The following is a 25434-nucleotide window of genomic DNA, read 5'->3' as shown; positions in this document are numbered from 1 at the left end:
ATCAGGAATGATGAGAGTGGCCATGGACAGGTTGAAGACCTTAGTGAGGTATTCTACTCCCAATGGACCCAGCTTTTTCAACATCAGCAAGTTTAGTCCGTCGGGGCCAATGGCTTTTGATGGTTTCATGTGTTTGATGGCCCCCTGAACCTCGTTGCTGGTGAAAGTAAGCGGTGCACTGTTGTATGGCAGTTTGTGCAACCGTCTGGTGGCACAACGTTTGGATCTGTCGACCGGAGGATGCAGTATAAATTGCCGGCTAAAATAGCTCGCGCATCTCTTCGGGTCCGACGAAGTACGACCGTTGAAGGTGATAACCACCTTGTCGTTGTGCTTCGTCGGGTTCGGCAGAGACCTTACGGTGGACCAGAGCTTACTCACACCAGAGGTGAAGTTACAGGACTTCAGATGCTCTACCCATTTGGTCCGCTTGTGTTGGGTGACCAGTTGCCGGATCTCCGAATTGAGGTCCTTTATTCGAGGATCCCCGGGATCGGCCTGGCGTAGGTGGTCACGCTCGTTTGCCATAAGGGCTGCTTCGGCTGGGAAATTGGGACGTAATTCCCGGATCCGTCCAGCAGATATGAAGCGAGCCGCGGCGGCTGTGATCGCCTTGCGGAATGCGCGTTTGCCTGCGCGCACATCGGTGGGAGTGGGTAGGGCTGCGAAGATGTCCTCAGTGAATTCCGCGAATCTGGTCCAATCAGCTTTGTTAAAGTTGATGTATGACCGGTGATCCGCGGAAACAAAGTCGGCAGGTCTCTCGATCGAGATGATAATGGGCAAGTGGTCTCATGCAAGCGATAGCATAGGTCGCCAGGTTATGCTATTTATCAGACCAGAGCTAGCAATTGTTATGTCAGGCGAGCTGCTGCAATTGCCCACTACCCTAGGGGGGGCGTCGTCGTTTACAGTGCTGAACGTCGAATCGTCTATCTGCTCTGCCAATAGCTGTCCCCTACGATCATTTGGCAGGCTTGAATGCCAAAGATCGTGATGCGCGTTAAAGTCACCTACTACCAATCGGTTTTCTCCCCTGATGAGCGCACCAATATCAGGGAGATATCCTGCCGGGCAGCAGGTGACAGGGGGTATATCAATATTATGTATTTCGAGCTCGGCATCGCCTGACCGGACAGTTATAACTTGACGTTCTAAGGTGCTGTCCCTGCGGTCGATGCCTCCATCAATAAGACGATACTGCACTGAATGGTGTACTATGAACGCTAGCCCACCACCGTTGTCTCGCTCGCGGTCCTTTCGGTGCACATTGTAGCCGTCCCTGGTAATCAGGGGCGAGCTAGCGTGCAGTTTTGTCTCCTGGACCACAGCTATCTTGATTCCGAACCGACTCATGAAGTCGACTATCTCGTCATTCTTGCTCGTGAGTCCGTTGCAGTTTAGTTGTAAAAGTTTGAAGCTTCGTGGGAGTGTCGTCGTAATTCGGGGGGTGAGGGATGCGTGATGTTGTCTGCGTTGGTCGTGCTGTGCGTTCCGCAAAATGGGTAGTGGCCTGATGTTGACAGATGGCCGCGCCACTTTGGGGCGGTTGCGGGTGCAGAGCTCTGCAGCAGGGGGCAACGTAGTCGCGTGTCCACTCACGGGTGGTGTGCAGGCCGGAGCACCTCCGAAAATGGCACCAGCCACTGCAGGAATTGCATTGCACAGTTGTCAAGTTCCGAGGAACTACGGTCTGACACACGGAGCAGACTGTGCGGGGGACCAAGAGTTGCTGGTTTGTCCCCGCACTGGGGTAGGAGCAGGAGGGTTGTGGGTTTGAAAGAGAGTTGTGTTGCTCGTGGGGGCTCCTTACCGTTGAGGTGTTGTATGTGGCGGCAGTGTGATGTGCAGGCACTGAGGGCAGTGTAGCCGTAGAGGCGGGGGCCGCCTATGAGCGGGAGCAACACGTGGCCACATACCTTGTGGACCACTCCCTGTGTGTCTTAAGGCCTGAGCAGGTCTTAAGATGGCACCACCCGTTGCACTGGTTACACCTAACCGAGGTGAAGTTCGGGAGGAGCCGTTTGTGGCAAATGCAGCAGTAGAATACCTCTGGTCCGAGGTTGAGTTCGACGCCAGCCCGGAAGAGAAGTATTTGGAGCAAACTGGCTGCAATGAGTTGTTCCTGTGACGTAAGAGGGGGGGGTAAAATACGGTACACTAGACAGGGCTAGTGTACTGGGGCGGCAGCCCTTGGTCGGAAAAAACCCGAGTCATTCCGGTAACGTAGAACCAGCTGCCATGGGAATGGGTCGGTGCGTGACTACCATTCGGAATTCGCAGAGAGAACGTCGGTTCGAATCTCGGTGAAACACCAAAGTTAAGAAAAACTGTTTCTAATAGCGGTCGCCCTCGGCAGGCAATGGCAAACCCCGAGTGTATTTTTGCCATGAAAAAGCTCCTCATAAAAATATCTGCCGATCGGAGTCGGCTTGAAATTGTAGGTCGCTCTATTAGTGAATAACGTCAAGACGCACACCACAAATACGAGGAGGAGCTCGGCCAATCACCCAAAACGGGTGTACGCGTCAATTATATATATATATACAGTGCACTCGCGATAACTCGAACTAATTAAAACAGGCGCTGTTCGATTTATCGAATTTGTTCGACTTATCAATTGAGTGTGCTATGTTAAAAAAACAGTCATCGATATCGATTTTTTTCAATTAAATTTATTTATTTATTTACATATGGATATGAACATGAATATGTTTAAAATAATTAATTCGTTTCAATATTTTTCATCAAATATTTGGCAGTCTTTGTGTCAGTTACACAAAAAAAGTCAGCTTTAACAGAAAAGTTAGGCCGAAAAGAAAGTTGTAATATGTGTTTGTCTTTTCTTGCCTGCAGCAAAGTTGAAGAGTGTTAACCTTTGCGGGGCTTACTTGTTCAGTTGTGGCCCACTGAATTACGTTATTGATAGAGCTAACTGCCTCCTCAGATGATATCCGCTCACATGTCTCAGTTGTGTTGTTAAACTCAGACTCAGAATCACTAGTTTCAATTATTACTTCTGTGTCGGTAAATTCGGCACCATCATTCCATTTGTTAACATCATAAAGCGTAAATTCGACCTGTAAATTATGTTTTTCATGTTATGTTCTTTCAAGATGAGTCCACTTATTGGGTAATTCTTTTTTCTTTGGGACAGAAACAATTTGTATAAAGCGGCTTTCATTTTAGGAAACTCAGAAGCTTTTAAAGTTCTCCTCTTCCCAGGACCCAAAATCGTGTTGTTTACTGCTTTTAAAATTGCCTTGTCTTTCTTTTTTATAAGACTTATGGTGGACTTGGCTACCCCATATTCCTTCGCTAGAGAAGTAACACTACATCCACGTTTAATTTTGTTAAGTACTTCAGCCCTCTCTTTTAATGTTAAACACTTCAACCTTTTACGATCCATTACTCACATGCACTGATACACTACAAATGACAAATTTAAAGCAATTTGGTCAATGCAAGATGTTGTTCCCAGAAAACTAACGGGATATTAACGTCGAAATATTCATATGGACAATACACTAGTATATATATAATTTATATACATATAATATACTATTACATATGTATGTATGTACAAAATGTACATGTTTGAAAAGAATGTGTGTACAAATAAATTTGTTTTTTTGTTCGAGTTATAGCGCTTTAATATTGTTCGAGTTACAAACTAGTCAATAGGGAAAAAAATGTGTTCGAGTTAGCACGTCGTTCGACTTAGCGGCTATTCGAGTTACCGCGAGTGCACTGTATATGAATCAAATGACCGAAATAGTGACTACATTTGTGTGTTATAGTTTTTAAATTCGGTCCACGGACATTTTCGTGGGAGTAATGGAAAACGCTAAGTATCCTTACGATTCAGCGTTCGCTTGTTCTGTGAGAAATTTTACGAATTTTCCAGTTAAACTCACAGGAGATGTTGATTTAGTGCTTACGCTGCTAAAACCCAGCACCAACACTATTCATTTAATAATAGTTTTTAAGTTATTTGTTTGTAAAATCTGTCTTTTACCTTCACCAAATTTTGATATAATAAGTACACTTATCACATTTATTTTACTAATTTTTACAACTGTGTAACATAAATACACACTAACAATTTTTATTTATATACACCATAAATAAACAATTTAAATTACATTTTTAAGTTGCAAACTCCAAATGGGCCAGCGAAATTAACAATAACTAAAAGGCATGGCTGAAATGGGGAGCTGCCAGAAGCAAAGAAAACATTGTGAATGCGAATGAAAACAAAACAACCTAGGAACATAATTTCCACACACTCATTTCTATTAGAATAATGAGGGGTTTTTCGCCTGCACGGCTATTTTTTTTAAATATAACTTATATATGGGTATTTCCAAACTGGCGTGACGTAACATTTGTATGACTAAATGTCAAAAAAACAAAAAATGCTTTACTTAACATTTCGAAACATTTTATATGAATAGTTGCATTGTAATAAAGGGGACCTTATTTTAGTAAACAATTTACCGAAATTAACAACACTAAATAATATAAGCTAATATATAGGCTGGCGTGACGTTACAAAACACGGAAGTCCCCCTTATCTTGAATTTTGAAAAAGCATAATTCTTCGAATTTTGTAGAACTATTCGAGTGAAACTTTTTGTCAGGATATTTAAATATTTAAGGTTCACATTCCAATTTCCTATGTTAAAAAAATGGTTTCGGTTTTTTTTTACCACACAAAGTCTCTGGCGTGAAGTTACCTGATGTTACTGAAATTTATATAAATTATTTTTTTTTTGTTGATATACCAATTTTTACATTTTTTGTAGAAATTTCAAATAGAAGGGGTGTATGTAGATATTCAATTCGGGTTAGCGCTGTGAATTTGATGTTTTGAGAAAATAAACCAAATAAATAGGTTTGACGTTTAAAAATAAAACATGAATTTTATTTCAAAAATACGATTTTGTTTATTTAAATATTCCAAGTTCATTTTATTATTATACAACACTTTTTTGTGAAAACGCAGTCTCGGCTGCTTTTATTTGCCTGTCTTCGCTGCTTGATAAATGATGAATTTTATGTATTCCAGAAATTTTCGGCAACTCATTCCACTTTTCTTTTAGCAAAACAGAAAACTCTTCTATTTGCTGTGTGGGAATGTAAACTAAGTTAACTCCAAATATATGATTTCGAGCACATTGGTAAAAAGAAACTGCAGTATCCAAAATTATATTTTTCGGTTACCTGCGAAACTTTTCGTTTTACCGTTGCTCCTACCCCATCGACCGCACCTTTAGCATGAGAAGTTGCAAAATAATTCCACTCTAAAACTTTGCAACCAAATTCAAAAACAAAATCTGGCAGGCTTCGCGCAATATACTTATTTTTAAACTGAGAGCCACTTCCATCCGAAAAAAATATAAATATTTTGAAATTGCCCATGTTCTTTTTTGATTATTTCTACAAGTTTGTTAAAAAACAGCACACATCGAATTTATTGTGAGTGAGTTTGTCACTGATTATAGAGTACGATTTTACTTCGCCAACCAGCCGAGCAGCGCAAGTGAAAATGGTAACTTGACGGTAGCTAAAATGTGCGCTTTGCCCTCATTTTGACAAGTTAACCTATAATTCTCTGCGAAGTCAATTTGAAGAATTAGATCGTGGAGCTAATGTTATTTTTTTTGCTTTCGAAATAGTTTTATTGGGAACGTTTAATAAAAAAAGTGGCGTTTAAACAAAGGTAACTGGGCATCCAGTTCGTACAAAAGATCAGACAAAGATCCTTCGGTGTATGTCAAAGCAATGCGGTCTTCAACTTTGCGCCAATGGTTCCATTTAACAGATTCATCCATCAATGGCCAATATTTTAAGGGCACTAATTCATTTCTTACATCCTGAGCACAATGTTTGCACTTGTTCATCATACATTTTTCGTTTTTAATGTTGCAACAAGCAGATTCGAAAAATTTTTCAAAGTTGGATGAAAAAGATTTTATAAAATCCGCACTGCTTTCCAAAACAAATGCAAATTTGGCGTGATGCTTACAAACACACATATTATGTGGTATCTTGCATGATAGTAGCAGATGTTTTGGTCGCAATTCGTAAAATGCAGACTTGCTAACGAAGTTAGTAGTTTTCTCCAATTTGTAGAGTTCGTACGACTCAGCAACAGATAGCACCATAAAACGCTACTTCCCCATCGACAATCAATGTGTCCTTTCTTTCGGCATACGCCAACAATTGTACGCTCTTATAAAAAATGGAAATACAACGTTACAACATATATATATATATATATATATATACATATGATATCGATATCATCGGCCTTAACAACCGCGCGGTTAGTTCTGCCTTCTCCAAACTGGATAAAGATTCAAAGCGAATGGGTTTGGTGGTGAACGATATATATATATATATATATATATATTCCAAATTTTCGCCTACGGCGCTATTGTTTTTAATAAAACATATATACATATATACATCAAATACTACATAATAATATTGTAAAAATTGGCGTTTGCTTTTTGAACCACCTATTTTTTTGAGAATGGTAACACAAATGATATGTCAAATGTGTTCATAATTTACTTAAAGGTTTGATCGAATGGCTTACTGTAAAGCAAGTCGTGGCAGTCATTTGAACGGTATTGTTTTTCATTCATAAATGGCAATGTTCAATCTTCAAAAAATAAAAAAGTTTCAAAAAATATTGATTCGTTTTTTTTTTTTATAGCCGATTCAAAAAGCAAATTTTACATGGCCCACCCTAAAATAAAACAATTTTTAATAAAAATCTAAATACACTGGCGTGACGTAACATTTGTATGACTAAATGTCAAAAAAAAAAAAAATGCTTTACTTAACATAATAAAACAAATAAAAATCCATAAACTCAAAATGCATGCAAACATATTTTACTAAAACTGAAGTATTAATATATATAATATATATATTTATATAAATATATACATTATATAAACTTATATATATAAAGTTTATATTTATATAATATAAATATATCTAGATATACAATATAACATATGCACATAGGCAAATATAATATAGAAATAAACCACAAAATTATGTATCTTCTAAAGTGTTTGATATTATTTATTTTTAACATGTCTGGCAGCACCTCTGCTTGTTGAAATAAGCAAAATAGGAGAATTCTTGGTAAATTTTACAAATTTTGAAATCAAATAACTGAACCACTATAACGCACCTAATGAAGTTTTGACTTTTAAAATGTACGATACTCCCGCAGTTATAGCCTCAGGTTCGAGTGTGGCCGTTCCTGCCAACCATTCAGTGCTTACTTTGGCTGGGATTCGCAATAATGTATATTGGGCAATATTTGGCAAACTATAACGTCTTTATTAATGAAACTTGGTGGAGATGTTAGGGAAGTGTTAAGGAACAATCTTTATAACTCCAAATTATTCGGGAAATAATAATTTCGTAATTATTTGCCTTCAAAGTGCCCTCGGCAACTTCACTATAATTTGGCACATTACAATATATATTTTTTTACACTTCACTAAAATTCACTAAATATACACTTACACGCATGTTTTTACTTATTTTTACACTTATATTCGAATTATTTTCATTAAAATTAAATGCAAATGCATTTGTCCATACAATCACTTTCCAATTTTATACGCGAATAAGAAGATTTGAATGACAAAAGTATGGTGTTGCCGGATGACTGCAAATGAAAACAAAAACGAGTGACACATGAATACCATGTGCAGACTTAGCTACTTTGCATTAGCGTGAGAAAGCTAAACTTTTCATGGTCCCACAAATAAAATTCGGCGGTAGGGATCATATTCATACTTACCGACAAGTGCAGACTACAACAGCAACTCCATATTCATCTACCTATGCAAACTACAACAACAACATTGGAATTCCGCGCCTTTCAGACCAACAACAACAATAGAGTATTTGCCAGAAAAATAATTGTGCCAAGAATAGGGACAAGTTAGATTTTGGTTTATAGTATAAGTTAAGTTCAGTTCCGTTTTGACTTGTAATAAAGAAGAGTGCATCGCGCTAAAATCAAAAAACCTCCGGTTTTCTTTTTAATAAGCACATAGTGCTTTAAGGACAGCTTTCTCTTTAATAAGCACATAGTGCTTTAAGGGGGGAAGCTGGTCTAGAGCGCAAAAAATGGGCATATTTTATGAATTTATTTTGACTCAACAAAGGAATCAATCGAAAATCTGTGAAATAGGTTTAATAATATAGCTTTCATGGTACAAATACAAAATTTTTCGTCTGAATTAATTTCAAAATGGCCGCTGTCCAGCAGTTCTCCTAAGGCGCCTTTTTTTCTAGTGGGTCCATTGCCGAAGACGTAAACTCCTTAATTTTTGTCCTGGATCAAAAAATAAAATTTTTTTAGTTTCTATATAACAACAGAAAGAGACGTACGTAGGATTTTTTCGATATTTTGTTTTTTCGCGAAATGGTGCACGTTTGAACAAAAAGTTACAATTTTCACTATAAAGAACGACATAAAATTGTTGATTAAAAAAAAACTATGTAATATAAATAAAAAATCCTACGTACGTCTCCGGAGAAAGGTATTTCGAATGTATTGTCAAAATTTCTTAAGAATCGGTAAAGATTTGTTCGAGTTATGTCTTCGGCCAGTTTAAAAAAAGCGATTTCGAGAAAAACGCGTTTAAAGTTGTAAATAGCGTTCGGGGCATACCTGCGAGGCACTGCCGTCGAATGAAAAATTTGGGCATTTAGACATTTTTGCTGGCATCCCTCATTTGGTATATTATTTCTAAGACCCTAAAGCACCTTTTAAGACAAAAAAAAATTTTTCGATTTTTTCAAAATTCTAGACCAGCTTCCCCCCTTAACAATAATTTGTACGCAAAAAAAATATTTGAAGAAGCAATAAATGACGCTGAAATAGGTATTAAAGTTACTGGGATATACATATATAAATAACATTCGCTACGCAGACGATACAACGTTAGTAACAAACAATTTCCAGGATCTCCAAACTATTGTAAACAAGGTTGAAAAACACAGCAAAGACTTAGGGCTAAACATAAATATTGATAAAACCAAATTTATTATTGTAAATAAAAGCAGCAGACTATTCCTATGCGAGACTAACCATAGGTGGCAAAACAATAGAGAGAGTAAAAAGTTTCAGGTATCTGGGTGTATGGCTGAATGGCCAATGGGACCATGATCAGGAGATAAGAGGCAGAATAGATATGGCTAGAGCGGCCTTCATGAAGATCAAAAAGATACTGACCCGCCGAGACATACCAATCGGGTTAAAGACAAGATTTTTAAAATGTTATGTATGGTCAACACTCTTATATGGATGCGAGGCCTGGACATTGAAAACCGTAAGCATACACCAACTAGAATCTTTCGAAATGTGGTGCTACAGAAAAATGTTGAATTAAAGCTGGAATGACAAAATATCAAATGACGTAGTGCTTGATAGAATGCAAACAGCTAGGAACATGCTTACGGACATAAAAAGAAGAAAAGTCGCTTATTTCGGACACATAACATGAGGTGACAAGTATGATATTTTAAAATTGCTGATGCAAGGAAAAATTGAAGGACAAAGAGGAATTGGTGGGAAGAAAATGACATGGCTAGACAACATCAAAGAATGGACAGGCCTCAAAACAATCGGCGAACTAACAGCAGCAGCGAAAAACAGACAAAAATATAATGACATCATTATTAATATGACCTGACAACCGTACGACTAAGATCATAATGACGTTTGTATGTAATCGCGAACATCCAGCATGGATACGCCGATTAAGAAGAAGAAAAAATCTTTGTATAACTGATGAAAACAACAAAAAATGCAGTTATTTTCCGCGAATTTCATTCATTTGGGTATTTTTGCAACTATTTTGCATATTTAGTTGATTTAATTAGTTTCGGAATATCATATTCTTATGCTATTTTTCTCACTCTTCTCTGATGAATCTTATTAATCCAGCTTTATTAGTTGGCGATCTTTTTCCTACTTTTATTTTTAAATGAACCCACAAATTTTCGATTGGGTTAATGTCGGGACTTTCGGCGGGAGTATCAATAACTTTAGTGCAGTTGTAGAGCAACCAGGACCTGCATAAATAAGATTTATGTTTGGGATCATTATCTTGATAGTATTTGTATTTAAATGTGTTCGAATTTTCCGGGTCAACAAAGGCGAATTTTTAAATACTGGAAGTCAATTCGTTTTTTAAAATATCAAGATATACTTCCTTGGTCATTATTTCGTCACCCACTACCATTGTTGATATACAATTCCAAACCATTACTGACAGTTTTCGAAACTTTACGGTAGGGATAATATTTTTTTTTGTAGTGCTGTGAGCGGCTTACGCTATACTCTCTGGGGTCCATCATGGTAGTAGAGCATCTTTTTCATCTCATCTGAGAAAATAACGTCATCGCAGTACTCTGTGGGAAGTGATATGTGCTCGGTGGCAAATCGCAATCTTTTTTCAACGCCTTGTGCTGATATCAGGGTTTTTTTCCTAACCACTCTTGAAGAATATTTGTGTTTTTGCAACACTTTTCGAACAGTTCCATGAGAAGCGCTTAACCCGTAGTCTTTTTCCGCTTGAAGAGCTAATCCTCTTGTACTGCTTTGCGGGCTATTATAAATAGTTTTAATAATTTGACGTTCAATTCGCTGCGTCACTTTTTTTGATCTGCCTGTAGATCCTTTAAACTCGAGTCTTTCTTCATTTTCAGCACGGTTTATTATATTATAAGGTTGGCCAACAAGTCTTGCGGTATTTCCGCAAGCTTGTCTTTGCAAGCTCGTAGTTCTAGTTGTATTCGTTTGGAAAGCTATTTTCACGTACTAACACGTGTTTGATTAATTGTTGTTTGCTTTTAGTCGTTCGTGAGTTATAGCGTCGCAAACATGGAGCAAAATAAAGAGAAAATACGGCATATTTTACAGTACTACTACGATAAAGGCAAAAATGCATCTCATGCTGCCAATAAAATTTTTGCAGTTTATGGACCCGATACAGTTTCCATTTCCCCCGCACAACGATGGTTTCAACGTTTTCGTTCTGGTGCAGAGGTGATCGAAGATGCGCCACGGTCCGGAAGGCCTGTCGTCGAAAATTGCGATAAAATAACTGAATTGATCGAAAGAGACCGGCATAGTAGCAGCCGTAGCATCGGCCAAGAGCTGGGCATGAGTCATCAAACCGTTATAAACCATTTGAAGAAGCTTGGATTCAAAAAGAAGCTCGATGTATGGGTGCCACACGACTTGACGAAAAAAACATTTTTGCCCATATGGATGCATGCGAATCGCTTCTGAATCGCAACAAAATCGACCCGTTTTTGAAGCGGATGGTGACTGGCGATGAAAAGTGGGTCACTTACGACAACGTGAAGCACAAACGGTCGTGGTCGAAAAGCGGTGAAGCTGCCCAGACGGTGGCCAAGCCTGGATTGACGGCCAGGAAGGTTCTTCTGTGTGTTTGGTGGGATTGGCAGGTAACCATCCACTATGAGCTGCTCCCCTATGGCCAAACGCTCAATTCGGACCTGTACTGCCAACAACTGGACCGCTTGAATGCAGCACTCATGCAGAAGAGGCCATCTTTGATCAAAAGAGGCCGAATTGTCTTCCATCAGGACAACGCCCGGCCATACACATCTTTGGTGACGCGTCAGAAGCTCCGGGAGCTCGGATGGGAGGTTCTTTTGCATCCACCGTATAGTCCGGATCTCGCACCAAGTGATTACCACCTATTTCTGTCCATGGCGAACGAGCTTGGTAGTCGGAAGTTGTCCACAAGAGAGTCCTGTGAAAATTGGCTCTCCGAGTTTTTTGACAATAGGGAAGCGAGGGGCATTATGAAGTTGGCATCTCGTTGGGAACTCGTCATCGAACAAAACGGCGCATATTTGACTTAAATCGCATTATTATAACCAATTTTATGAACAATTGAAAATTAAATAAAAATACCGCAAGACTTTTTTGACAACCTTATATATACATTTCTAATTTTGCGGGAGATTATATCGGCGATTTCTCTGGCTGATTTGCCTTTGTAGTGATTGAAATACACTAATTGAATAATATTTTTTGAAACTCGTTTTCCTGGCATTTTTTTTATTCAAATCTGAGATCACTTGTAGCACTGAAGACAATCACTTTATAACTAAATAATTTCTTACCCCTTTAACATTCCATACCATTTGCAAAAAAAACCCAAATGAATGAAATTCGCGGAAAATAACTGCATTTTTTGTTGTTTTCATTAGTTATGCAAAAATTTTTTATAACCCTTTTTAAATCGAGTAAACATCTTTTTTGTTGTTGTTTTTGTAGTGTGTGTGTTTTTTTAATAACTGTTGGCGACTAATAGTCGTAGCCAAGTACAGTAATGGAATATGTGTATGAATTGGTTGTTTGCTTTTTTATTTGATGTTGGAGTTTTCGATCAAAGCTAAAGTTTTAAATTTATCTTCATTATGCAAAGATATTCTTGACAAACTGTAGGTATATATATATTTCACTAACGAAAAAAAAATAGCGCCGCAGGCGAAAATTTTGAATGAAAAATTGAGCGATTTTTAATCCGAAATTTTCATTATATTATTAATATTTGATATGTAAATATACATACATATATTTCATTTGAAAAAGAAAAATAGCGCCGCAGGCGAAAATTTGGAATAAAAAAATCGCGCGATTTTTAATTCCAAATTTTCACTATATGCCTACACATTTCATGCAAACTAATAACTCTTTGCTAGATATATTTTCTGTTAACGATACCGCTAAAGTTGTCCTATTTGACCAGCTTTCCGTGCCAGGTTTTTCTAAGCACGATTTAATTTTCACGACATTTGACTTCTAATTGACTTATGACACTAAATACTATTCGTACCGTGATTTTCTACGCACAGATTATAAGCTGCTTGAAGGGGCTGTGGAGGAAATTGACTGGGAATGTATCCGTATCTTAATATCTAGTAATGAGCAAATTAGCTTCATTGAAGAAAACATTACTTGTACACAAACCAGTAAATGATAAAAACAGGCCATGGTTCAACAACCATATTAAACACCTGATTTACAAACCCAACAAAGCGTATCGCAAATGGAAGAGTTTCAGAACCTCGGAAACCTATAACACCTTTAAGGCTTGCAGACTATGAGCAAAAGTTTAGTACTGTAGTGGGTTCGAAGCAGACGTGGAACAAAATTCGTGCGATCGGGATTGGGAACAAAAATCAACCTATGCTAGATTTGTTAATGTAAATGTACTAAATGAGAATTTTGTGTGCTTGCCCTGCTCTGTTAATAATATATGTTATGATAATTACAATTCTAATCTTAACGTTGTGATGTCCAGTTTTTGTTTCGAATGTGTCGATGATTGTGAGGTAGTACAGTCCATATTTAGTGTCAAGTCGAATGCGGCCGATCTGGATTGAATTCATCCAAAATTTCTAAAATGCCTGTTCCCAAAGATCTTAAAATATCTTACCTATGCTCTGAATACCTTCTTAACCACGACAATCTTTCCCCAACTCTTGGAAGAGAGCCAAAATCATACCAATTAAGAAAGCAAATGGAGACTACCACCCGATTGCAATATTGTCGTTCTTATCTTAAGTTCTTGAGCGTTGTTGTTGTTGTAGCAGTATCTTCGCCCTGTCAGTGTAGTGTAGTTACCGGTCGTCTTCGTCTAGCTCATCTAACGGTAGGCCCAGGAAACTAGCTGTTTCGACGGGTTGGGTCCTCTACACGACACACCTGGCCCCAGCCCCACATCAGCACGGATTCCGACGAGTGCACAGCACCACCACTGCACTCACCGCCATAAACGCCCAGATAAATCGCGGGCTTAACCAAAACCGCCCCTGCGAGAGGACTGTCCTATTAGCGTTGGACCTAAAGAAGGCTTTCGATACAGTCAGCCATTCCACGCTACTAGATGATATTTATCAGTCGACACTCCCGCCAGGGCTGAACCTCCGCGAACTACCTGAGCGGTCGGCACTCGTCAGTGATTTTTCGAGATCAAATATCAAAGCAGAGAAAGATTAAGCAAGGCGTACCGCAGGGTGGTGTCCTCTCACCCTTGCTTTTTAACTTCTACATCTCGAAGCTCCCCCAACCACCAGCGGGAGTTTCCCTGATCTCATACGCTGACGATTGCACGATAATGGCGTCGGGCAATGACATCGATGGCCTGTGTTCCAAAGTGAACAACTAACTCACCGACCTTTCTCGCTTTTTCACTGCGAGGAATCTCCAACTTTCCCCCACCAAGTCCACGGCGACCCTTTTCACCACCTGGACAAAGGAGGTCAAGCTGTCCCTTAAGGTAAAAGTCGACGACACACCAATTCCGACTGTAAATAACCCCAAAATTTTGGGTGTAACCTTTGACAGCTTGCAACAAGGTCCTCAAATCGCTGGCCGGCAGCACTTGGGGCAAAGACAAAGAACTGTTGCTTTCGACATTTAAGGCAATTGGCCGGCCGGTTCTAAACTATGCTGCGCCTGTCTGGTCGCCTGGAACTAGTGATTCGCAGTGGACAAAGCTTCAGACATGTCAAAATACCGCCATTCGGACAGCGGCCGGGTGCCTCCTGATGTCACCCATCCAACATCTTCACAATGAGGCACAAATGCTCCCAGTAGCGGAGCACAACAAACTGCTCTGCAAGCAGTTCCTGCTGGGGTGTTACCGCAGGTTTCACCCCTGCAGACACCTGCTTGAGCCTGAGCCGCCTCCCAGGCACGTCAGGAGACACCTCCTAGACTACGCTGACGAAATCCAGGACAAAACTGACCGCAACCTACTGGACCAGACAGTATTTAGACAGTCAATAAATAACATTAACCGGGAGACCGTTACCAACTTCATGAACTCCCGTCCAGTGAATGCCGTCATCGGAGTCCAACCACCACCCTTCGCAGATGAAGAGCTCCAGCTTCCCCGTGAGACTCGTGTAACATTGGCACAATTACGTTCTGGATATTGTAGCAGGTTAAACTCCTACTTATCCAGAATTGACCCCGACATACCAAACACATGTCCGGCATGTGAAGGTACCCCGCACGACACTAACCACCTCTTCACATGCCCCCTCAAACCGACTCATCTTGCCCCCCTCTCCCTCTGGACCCAACCTGTCGAAACAGCATGTTTCCTGGGCCTACCCTTAGATGAGCTAGACGAAGACGACCGATGATATACTTACACTGACAGGGCTAACTATGCTGTTAAAACAACAACGGGTTGGGTCCAGAAGGATAGAGGTGTTAGATGAGTGGGTTTATAGGGCATGTGAAAAGGTGGTTGGTGTGGTTAGTGTCGTGCGGGGTGCCTTCACATGCCGGACATATGTTTGGTATGTCGGGGTCGATTCTGGATAGGTAGGAGTTTAACCTGCTACAGTATCCAGAACGTAATTGTGCCAAAGTTACGCGGGATTCTCGGGGAAGCTGGATCTCTTCGTCTGCAATAGGTGGTGGTTGGACTCCGATAACGGCATTCGGGGGTCGGGAGCTTAATCCTTTCGCTACATCTTTTTATTGCGCCATCCAAAAAATCCAAATTTTTGTCTGAGTATTTATTTTAGGACCAATAACAATACAAATATATTAAATTTTTTTTTTTTTTTGTTAAGTGCTTTTTTTTTAATGTTGCCATATGGCAACAAATGTTTTGTATGGTAAAAAAAACAGTTTATTTTTGGATTTTTTTTGCATAAAGGTTCATACATTTAATAAAATTTGGTTTGACATCAAAATTTCAATTTATTTATAAATAAAGATTTCTAAACTAAAGTTCCAACAATAACAAAATATTTAAAACAAAAAAATCCATTCAATACTATAAATATACACGTACATACATATTAAAAAGTGAACAAGGATATAAACTAAAAACATAAAATATTAGCATAAAAAGTATTATAGAAAACTATAGCTATAAAAATTACTTAAGATCCATGTGTTTCTGCTTTTGGCCTTTATTATTACCCCCATGATCCTTCCTGTACTCCAGCCATGAGTTGCATATGGCCAGGTCAATAAAGTGGTCGAATATTTTAAGTGTCCATTTTCTTGACCGTATCGATATTCTATACAATGAAAGAAGGAAGTCTATTTTATCAACTCCTCCCATATTCTTGTTGTACACAGCCACAATGTAGCGCTGAGTTATTTCAACTTTCGTCTTTTTTTCAACTAAAAATCTTTGCAAATTTTTAAGCGGCTCTTCGCCATATATTGATGAAATCTATTGGACAACGCCTCCATCAAGCCATCTTATGACATAAAGATTGTCCTCCCTTTCGATGCGGCAATCAAAACTACCTCTACCTTCCTTTTTTAGTTCCTTTTCAGATTGCAAAGGCACTTTACTACACCTATTTCCTCTAATTGTACCCGTAGCCCAAATACCTTTTTTCTGTAAGTACAGTATCAAATTAAGTGTAGAAAAATAGTTGTCAAAAAATAGCTTCAAGTTTTTGTTTTCGGGAATAGTTCTTGTGAGATGAACTACAATATCGGAGCAAAACCCTAGTTTTGGTCCAGAAATAACGGTATTTTTTCCTTGATATATTTCAATGTCATACAACATGTCATTTGAACTACATAGACAAAATAATTTAATTCCCCATTTTATTGGCTTTTTAGGCATGTATTGTCTAAGGACAGTCTTTCCTTTGAAAGGTACCATCATTTCATTAACACAAACATTCTCTTCTTTGGCGATAGTATACAACTTTTTAGTAAAAATATTCATTAATGGACGAATCCTGCAGAGGTTGTCATTGCCTGAATCACTTGTTGTGAACTTCAAGTTGTTTCGCAAGGAATGAAATCTATTCTTTGTCATATTTTGACGAAATGCCGGAATATGTGTGGGCGTTGTCCAGTACATAGAGAATCTGGGATAACCAATTGTCCCAATCATAACCTCCAAAGCAAGAAACTTAAAAAATTCTTCTTTCGTTAAGTTAAATGATGACCGTCTTTTAAAAGAGAGGCTTGGTTTGTCGCCGGCACTACTTCTTCAAAAAATTCTACAGTAAAATACTCCAAAAAGTACTGTACTGGAAGTTTTATAGCGTTACTTGAATAACACTCAGAAAACTCAGCTTGAGCAGGAGCCCACGAAGTCTTTTCCCATCGAAATTCATTTACTTGTTTTGGTTGATAGTTCGAAGTACCAGCTTCTGAGCTAGAGCCATTTTTATCCAAAACTAGTTCGTCATTACATTCCCCGTTGATATTTGTAATGCTTATATCATACGGACCTTGACGACTAAGCTCCTCCATCATAAAAGTTTCATTATTGTGAAATGTCTCAAATAAATCCTCTAATATTTCTTCGGATTCCGAATTCTCAAAGTCTGAGAGATCTGAGTCCTCGAAATTCTCCAAAATCTTTTCTATAACACTGTCGCTAATTTTTCTTGCCATATTTGAAAATAATATTCCGCAAACAACAACACGTCTCTCTGCTACCAGTTTCAATCGCAAATAAACTTCTCCTGCAATCTAATGCAAGTTAACACCTTACGAGAAATTTGTTGCCATATGGCAACAAGCTTAGTTTTAAAAATTAGCACACCTTTTAAAGCTGCGAGCGAAAAAATATTTATATGCCAAATGACAGATTGAACATTTTTCTATATACTTTATTCAAAAATTGTTGAAAACATTTGCCCAAAATGCCTCAAAAATCTAAAAATGCAAAATACAAATTTCAGAGTGAAGTGCTATATGCCAGAAGGCTTTCTTTAAAAATGTTGTATTACCGATATATTATATAATGGGCGGTTATTATTTATTTTATTTCTGTTTAACCATTAAACTTCAATTTTTAAAAATATGTAACAAAAAAGTTGATATTTTTTACAAGAGAGTGTTGACGGCCTTTTAAAGTTTACTGTTGCCATATGGCAACAATACCGCGAAAGGGTTAAGAAGGTGGTAAGGGTCTCCCGATGAATATCGTTTATGGCCTGTCTGTACACTGTCTGATCCTGGAGTGGTCTGTCAGTTTTTTCCTGGATCTCGTCCACCCTAGCAGAAACTGCTTGCCGAGCATTTTGTTGTGCTCCTTTACAGGGAGCATGTGAGCCTCGTCGTGCAAGTGTTGGATAGGGGACATCAGGAGACATCCTGTCGCGGTCCTATTAGCAGTGTTTTGGCAGGTCTGGAGCTTCGTCCACTGCGTATCACTGGTTCCAGGCGACCAGACAGGCGCAGCATAGTTTAGAACCGGTCGGCCTATTGCTTTGAAAGTCGACAGCAACATTTCTTTGTCTTTGCCCCAAGTGCTGCCGGCAAGCGACTTGAGGACCTTGTTGCGATTCTATACTCTCGTGGCAATAGCGGTTGTGTGCGCTGAGAAGCAGAGCAAGCTGTCATAGGTGACTCCCAATATTCTTGGGTTATTTACCGTCAGTATTGGGGTATCATCGACGTGCACCTGAAGTTGCAGCTTGACCTCCTTTGCCAAGGTGGTAAAAAGGGTCGCCGGGTCTAGTGCCGGCCTATCAGGGGGTGTGTTAGCCGTGGAGGCATCAGACGCCTGCTGGCGGGAGCAACACGTGGCCACATACCGTGTGGACCACTCCCTATGTAACTTAAGACCCGAGCAGGTCTTAAGGTGGCTCCACCCGTTGCACTTATTGCACCTAACCGAGGTGGAGTTCGGGTGAAGCCGTTTGTGGCAGACGCAGCAGTAGAATACTTCTGGTCCAGGGTTGGATTCGATCCCAGCCCTGAGGAGAAGTATTTGGAGCAGGATTGCTGCGAGGGTTTGCTCTTGTGACGTAAGGGGTGGGATGATGTGGGTTTCACTAGACAGGACTAGTATACTGGGGCGGCAGCCCTTGGTCGGGAAAAACCCGAGTCATTCCGGTACGTAGAACCGGCTGCCAGTAAACATTAGACTGTTGTGTTGCTCGTGGGGGCTCCTTACCGTTGAGGTGTTGTATGTGGCGGCAGTGTGATGTGCCGGCACTGAGGGCAGTGTAGGCGTAGAGGCGGGGGCCGCCTGTGAGCGGGAGCAACACGTGGCCACATACCTTGTGGACCACTCCCTGTGTGTCTTAAGGCCTGAGCAGGTCTTAAGATGGCACCACCCGTTGCACTGGTTACACCTAACCGAGGTGGAGTTCGAGTGGAGCCGTTACTGGCAAATGCAGCAGTAGAATACCTCTGGTCCGGGGTTGGGTTCGACGCCAGCCCGGAAGAGAAGTATTTGGAGCAAACTGGCTGCAATGAGTTGTTCCTGTGACGTAAGATTGGGGGTAAAATACGGTACACTAGACAGGGCTAGTGTACTGGGGCGGCAGCCCTTGGTCGGAAAAAACCCGAGTCATTCCGGTAACGTAGAACCAGCTGCCATACGAGAGTATTATTGCATCGCCAAACGTTTCTGAATAACAACGCCTTGGTGAACACTTTGCAGTCGGGGTTTAGATGTAGTAGGAGCTGCATCAGAGCACTGCTAGAAGTGTCTGATGACATAAGGCCCGATGTTGACAAAAAACAAGTGACTTTTCTAACTCTACTTGACCATTCCAAGGCATTTGACTCCGTAGACCATGAACTCTTGATCTTGAAGCTTAAAAACTTATTTAGCTTTTCAACGTCGGCTTTGACCAGAGGTGTACCTCAAGGCTCTATCCTTGGCCCTCTTTTATTTGCCTTGTACATTAACGATTTGTTCAGTGTGATTAAATATAGTTATGTCTATGTATATGCTGATGACGTTCAATTATATGTTAGTTGTCCCATTGGCTGTATTGATATTTGCATAAGCAATATGAATTCTGACTTGAGCCTCACATTCAAGTGGACTTCTGACAACGGATTAATTCTTAATCCTGATAAGTCCCAATGTATCGTTATATACAAAAAAAAAATATCAAGCTCGATGGCTATACAGAAGTCAAACTAAATGACGCTGTGATTAAATATGTGGACAATGTTAAAAATTTAGGGGTTACATTTAATAGAACTTTGACATGGAGCAACACCATCTTTACTGTCACAGGCAAAGTTTATGGTATGGTCCGAAATTTATGGACAACTCAACATTTTACACCAGTAAACATTCGACTGTTACTAGCTAAAACGTATTTGTTACCAACGTTACTGTATGGTTGTGAGTTATATAGTCCTTGTGTAGTCATAGTAAGCTTAATGTTTTGTATAACAACATTGCAAGATACGTGTACTGTAAAAAACGTTATGACCATATTTCTGTTTTTGCGAAAAAAATTGCTTCCGTATCCTTTTACGACTTGCTTAGGTTAAAATGTTAAGTTTTATTCCAGAAGATCATAAACACTCAGGAACGCAGATACCTCAAAGATCGACTTATGTTTTCAAAGTCCTGCCGTTCGTTAAACTTAGTCCCGTTGAAATACAGTTGTTTGCTAACTGAACGTCAATACTTTGTGTTCTCTCATATATATATTGTTTTCTTTGCTTCTAGCAGCACTCCATTTCAGCGATGTTTTTTAGTTATTGTTAATTTGACTAGCATATTTGAAGTTTGCAACTTAAAAATGTAATTTAAATTGTTAATTTATGGTATATATTAATAAAAAGTGTTAGAAACGTGTGTGTATTTTACATAGTTGTAATAACGATTAAAATAAATGTGATAAGGGTACTTATTATGGGGATTCTGCTGTTTCCGTGGCGCCGCAATCTGACGACGGATTCTTATAGAACTCGACAAAAGAAAACGAAATGATATGATGTTTTAATTTTGGGTTCAATGGTTTTAACACGGAAAGAAGTTCTACGCAAAAATACTGTGGATTGCGTAGCCGGAGTTGGACTGATGAGGGTTATTTTTTTGAAGCGCGGCCGAAGGCTGCCCACGCGAAAAGGAGTTCTACGCAAAAGTACTGTGGGTTGCGTAGCCGGATTTGGACTGATGAGGGTTATTTTTTTTGAAGCGCGGCCGAAGGCCGCCCACGCGAAAAGGGGTTCTACGCAAAAATACTGTGGATTGCGTAGCCGGAGTTGGACTGATGAGGGTTATTTTTTTGAAGCGCGGCCGAAGGCCGCCCACGAGAAAAAGTGTTCTACGCAAGAATACTGTGGATTGCGTAGCCGGAGTAGGACTGATGAGGGTTATTTTTTTGAAGCGCGGCCGAAGGCCGCCCACGTGAAAAGGTGTTCTACGGAAAAATACTGTGGATTGCGTAGCCGGAGTTGGACTGATGAGGGTTATTTTTTTGAAGCGCGGCCGAAGGCCCCCCACGCGAAAAAGAATTCTACGCAAAAATACTGTGTTAATTAATTTCATTTTAATTACTTTATTATTTTTTGAAATACGCTTAATATCATTGTTTTTAAGTTTGAATGAGTTGTATGTTTTTATTTTCAAAATTATTTCTAAACTTAAAATTAGAGCAAAAAATACTGCAGTTTCACAATGAACCTTCTACTGAACATCTCTGCATACGAACTTCGTTTTTATTTCAGGTGTATGGCAACACCAACTTTGCGCTAAATTAGAGAACTTTAACATTAAATTATTTGAAAACTAAGCGAAATATCAAAAAATTTTACTTATTCATTTCGTTTTCTTTTGTCGAGTTCTATAAGAATCCGTCGTCAGATTGCAGCGCCACGGAAATAGCAGTATTGCCCTTATTATATCAAAACTTGGTGAAGGTAAGAGACGAATTTTATTAACAAATAACTTAAAAACTATTATTAACTGAATATATTAACTGAATAGTGTTGGTGCTAGCTTTAGCAAAATAAGCACTAAATCAACACCTGCTGTGAATTTCATTGGAAAATTCGTAATATTTCTATCAAAACAAGTGACGGGGCATCGTAAAGAGTCCTTGCCTTTTTAAGTTTCGAAGAGTTGTATGCTTTTATTTTCAAAATCATTTCTTAATTTTAAATTACAGCAAAAAAGGCTAGAATTTAGTATAATGCCGATCGCTTTGAAAAAAACGGTAAAAAGGGGGTGATAGAGGGGTGTATCCCCATCTTAAAACTGAAAACAGAACCTGCGGAGGCTTATAGTTTTTAAGTAATTTAATGTTAAAGTTCTATAATTTAGCGAAAAGTTGGTGTTGCCATACACCTGAAATGAAAACGAAGTTCGCACGCAGGGATGTTCAGTGGAAGGTTCATTGTAAAACTGCAGTATTTTTTGGTGTAATTTAAAGTTGAGAAATGAATTTGAAAATAAAAACATACAACTCATTTAAACTTAAAAACAATGATATTAAGCGTATCACAAAAAATAATAAAGTAATTAAAATTAAATTAAATTAATTAACACAGTATTTTTGCGTGGAACTCTTTATCGCGTAGGCGGCCTTCGGCCGCGCTTCATAAAAATAACCCTCATCAGTCCAACTCCGGCTACGCAATCCACAGTATTTTTGCGTAGAACTTCTTTTCGCGTGGGCGGCCTTCGGCCGCGCTTCAAAAAAATAACCCTCATCAGTCCAACTCCGGCTACGCAATCCACAGTATTTTTGCGTAGAACTCCTTTTCGCGTGGGCGGCCTTCGGCCGCACTTCAAAAAAATAACCCTCATCAGTCCAACTCCGGCTACGCAATCCACAGTATTTTTGCGTAGAACTCCTTTTCGCGTGGGCGGCCTTCGGCCGCACTTCAAAAAAATAACCCTCATCAGTCCAACTCCGGCTACGCAATCCACAGTATTTTTGCGTAAAACTCCTTTCCGTGTTAAAACCATTGAACCCAAAATTAAAACGTCATATGCGTGTATGTAGTAAGCAGGCACAATAACCCCCATTCCCATCATTAACACTAAACTCAAGTACTTAATTTTTGTTTTCATTTGCAGGCATCCGGCAACACCATACTCTTGTAATTCCAATCTTCTTCTTGTTCGCGCTTAAAATTGGAATGTGATTGCATAGGCAAATGAATTTGCATTTAATTTTAATAGATATAATTGGAATATTAGCATAAAAATCGGTACAAACACGCGTGTGAGTGTATATTTGGTGATTTATAGTGAAATGTTTAAAAATATAGAGTGTAATGTGGCAAATTATACTGATGTTCCCAAGGGCATTTTGAATGTAAATAATTAAAAAATTATTATTTCCCGATTAATTTAAAGTTATAAAGAGTGTTCCTTAACACCTCACTAACATCTCCACCAAGTTTCATTAAAAAAAACATTATAGTTTGCCAGAAATTCCAAGATCGGCATTGTTCTAAATTCCAGCCGCAAAAAATACTGCAGTTTTACAATCAACCCTCCGCAGGACATCTCTAGAAACGAAATTCGTTTTTATTTCAGGTGTATGGCAACACCAACTTTTCGCTAAATTACAGAAATTTAACATTACATTACTTAAAAACTATAAGGCTCCGGAGGGTGCGGTTTACAGTTTTAAGATGGGGATATACCCCTCTATCCAACCCTTTTAATCTTTTTTTTTCAAAGCGATATACATTACACTAAATTTTCCCCGTAAACTTTACTTTCGGAGTACAAACTTTGTACACATTTTTATTACCAATAATTTTATGTTTGCAATATTCACTGAAATGTTTGTGCTTTAGATGAAGAAACAGTGTGATTAGGATAAAATTGCAATGTTATTGTTCATTGTCGCCTGTTTTTGAGTCATTTTGGCCGTTAAGTTGTAAACTCAAAAATTAGTTAATAATATTTTCTTTAATATGGAAATAAAAACTTCTTATTTCTTTAATATGGAATAGCAACACATTATTTCAACCCACGTTGGCACGTATATATTCAACTAGATGAACATTACTCCTTCCACTTCTCTACTACAGCTCTTGTGTACTTGGATTAGAATATCTTATGGTTATATTTTCACAAATAAAATTAAAGTATTGGATTTATCAGATTTCACAAGAATGAAATTGTATATCGAACCACGTTCTGATATAACTTACTTTAAATTTTCCCTCTTGCTACACTAACAATGACACTCTTCACTTGTGCTGCGGTCCTAAGTTTTCTGGCATTTTTTTGTTGCTATTGAGTCCTGAGCATTCTGCCCCGAATGTTGCCTCCTCTCTCACTCGCGCACGCATGTACAAAAGGCTGTCGCATTCAGTGAATGTGTATACACAAGCCATTTTGACTTGATTACTTTTTTGTTATATCTTTTTCGCTATTCAATGATTTTTATGTACACATATTTCATGAATTGTATGAATATTTCACATATGTGTAGAAAATATTTCGCACTTATTTTGAAAAAGCAGCAATCATCCTCATATACAACACACTTCACCCAACTGTTTGCTTGAGATTCATTTAATTTACGAGATATGAAATAAAATTTAGTTTTCAACTATATTTAATACTTCAAAATTTATTAAACTGAAAAGCACAATGCGCGCTACTACAATTTCGTTGAACTTACTTAACACAGCTAATTGCCCGAAAAACCACAAGATTTTTGTTAATTTCATGAACTCTAAGTTAGTCAATGAAATATTTAAATGAACTGTAACGATACAGATAACGTTACAAACATTCGATACGTATATGTAAACGTATGCCCAATACTTTAAAAAACACTGAACGATTCGAGTTGCCTTCGTAATCACATCTGATCACAACTTACATACATTCAATGCCACAATAGTGTAGTACACTGCTTAGTAGTGATGCCATACCTTGGATATTTTCCCTTTTTGGGATAATTTTTCCAAGAAATAAGCAGGAAAGAAGAAGAAGAATTTTTATATACATGTAAATTAATATGTGAGGGTTTTGAAAATGTATACGTTCTCGTGGTAGCACGATATTTGACGTTTCAAAATTCCCGAACCCATACACTTTTTTAATTTTTAAGAAATACAATCTTGCTGCTGGAGAACTCACTTAACAGCTTACAATTTTGATGAAAATCGTTGAATACTGATTAAATTTTGTACATATAAGTTTGCTTTGTTTTTGTTTTATTTGCATGTAAAAGCATGATAACAAAACCAGAATGTTCTTTTCCGAAAAATGGAGAATTTGGAGATTAGTACCTTCTTTGGAGTTTCTATTCTCCCCTGGATGGCATCATTGCTGCTTGTGTTAATTTATTGAGCTGATGCAAGGCGAATTTATTCCAGGTGACAACAAACACATAAAGGTAAAACCCTACATGTATTTGTTGTTGCGTTTGGTCCAACCATCACGTCAAAATCAGCAAGCAAATGTAATAAATTCGCCTTGATACGAATGTAAGCATACCAATACATACAAACAAAGCATATCATTTTGACGTAAGCCATACCTACGGTTAAAAATTCAGCTGGGTGAATGCTGTCACCTTAATAAATCCACCTTGAGCTGATGTTACAGATCACCGGACTTCTTTTCTTCCCCGAAAATTGGAGGTTTGCATGCAATTTAC

General features: G+C 38.7%; 1 protein-coding gene across 1 annotated transcript in view; it reads right to left on the bottom strand.

Moving 5' to 3' along the window:
- The window catches only part of LOC129249860 (uncharacterized), a 283989-nt gene extending 260062 nt beyond the window's left edge, over positions 1–23927 (bottom strand). The window contains exon 1 of the mRNA XM_054889528.1: positions 23792–23927. The gene's annotated coding sequence lies outside the window, so the exon portion shown is untranslated. The remainder of the gene's footprint in view (positions 1–23791) is intronic.
- Between the last annotated feature and the right edge of the window lie 1507 nt (positions 23928–25434).

The sequence above is a fragment of the Anastrepha obliqua genome, chromosome 6, assembly GCF_027943255.1.
Source record: "Anastrepha obliqua isolate idAnaObli1 chromosome 6, idAnaObli1_1.0, whole genome shotgun sequence".
Taxonomy (NCBI): domain Eukaryota; kingdom Metazoa; phylum Arthropoda; class Insecta; order Diptera; family Tephritidae; genus Anastrepha; species Anastrepha obliqua.
This window is presented reverse-complemented; position numbering and strand designations above follow the sequence as displayed.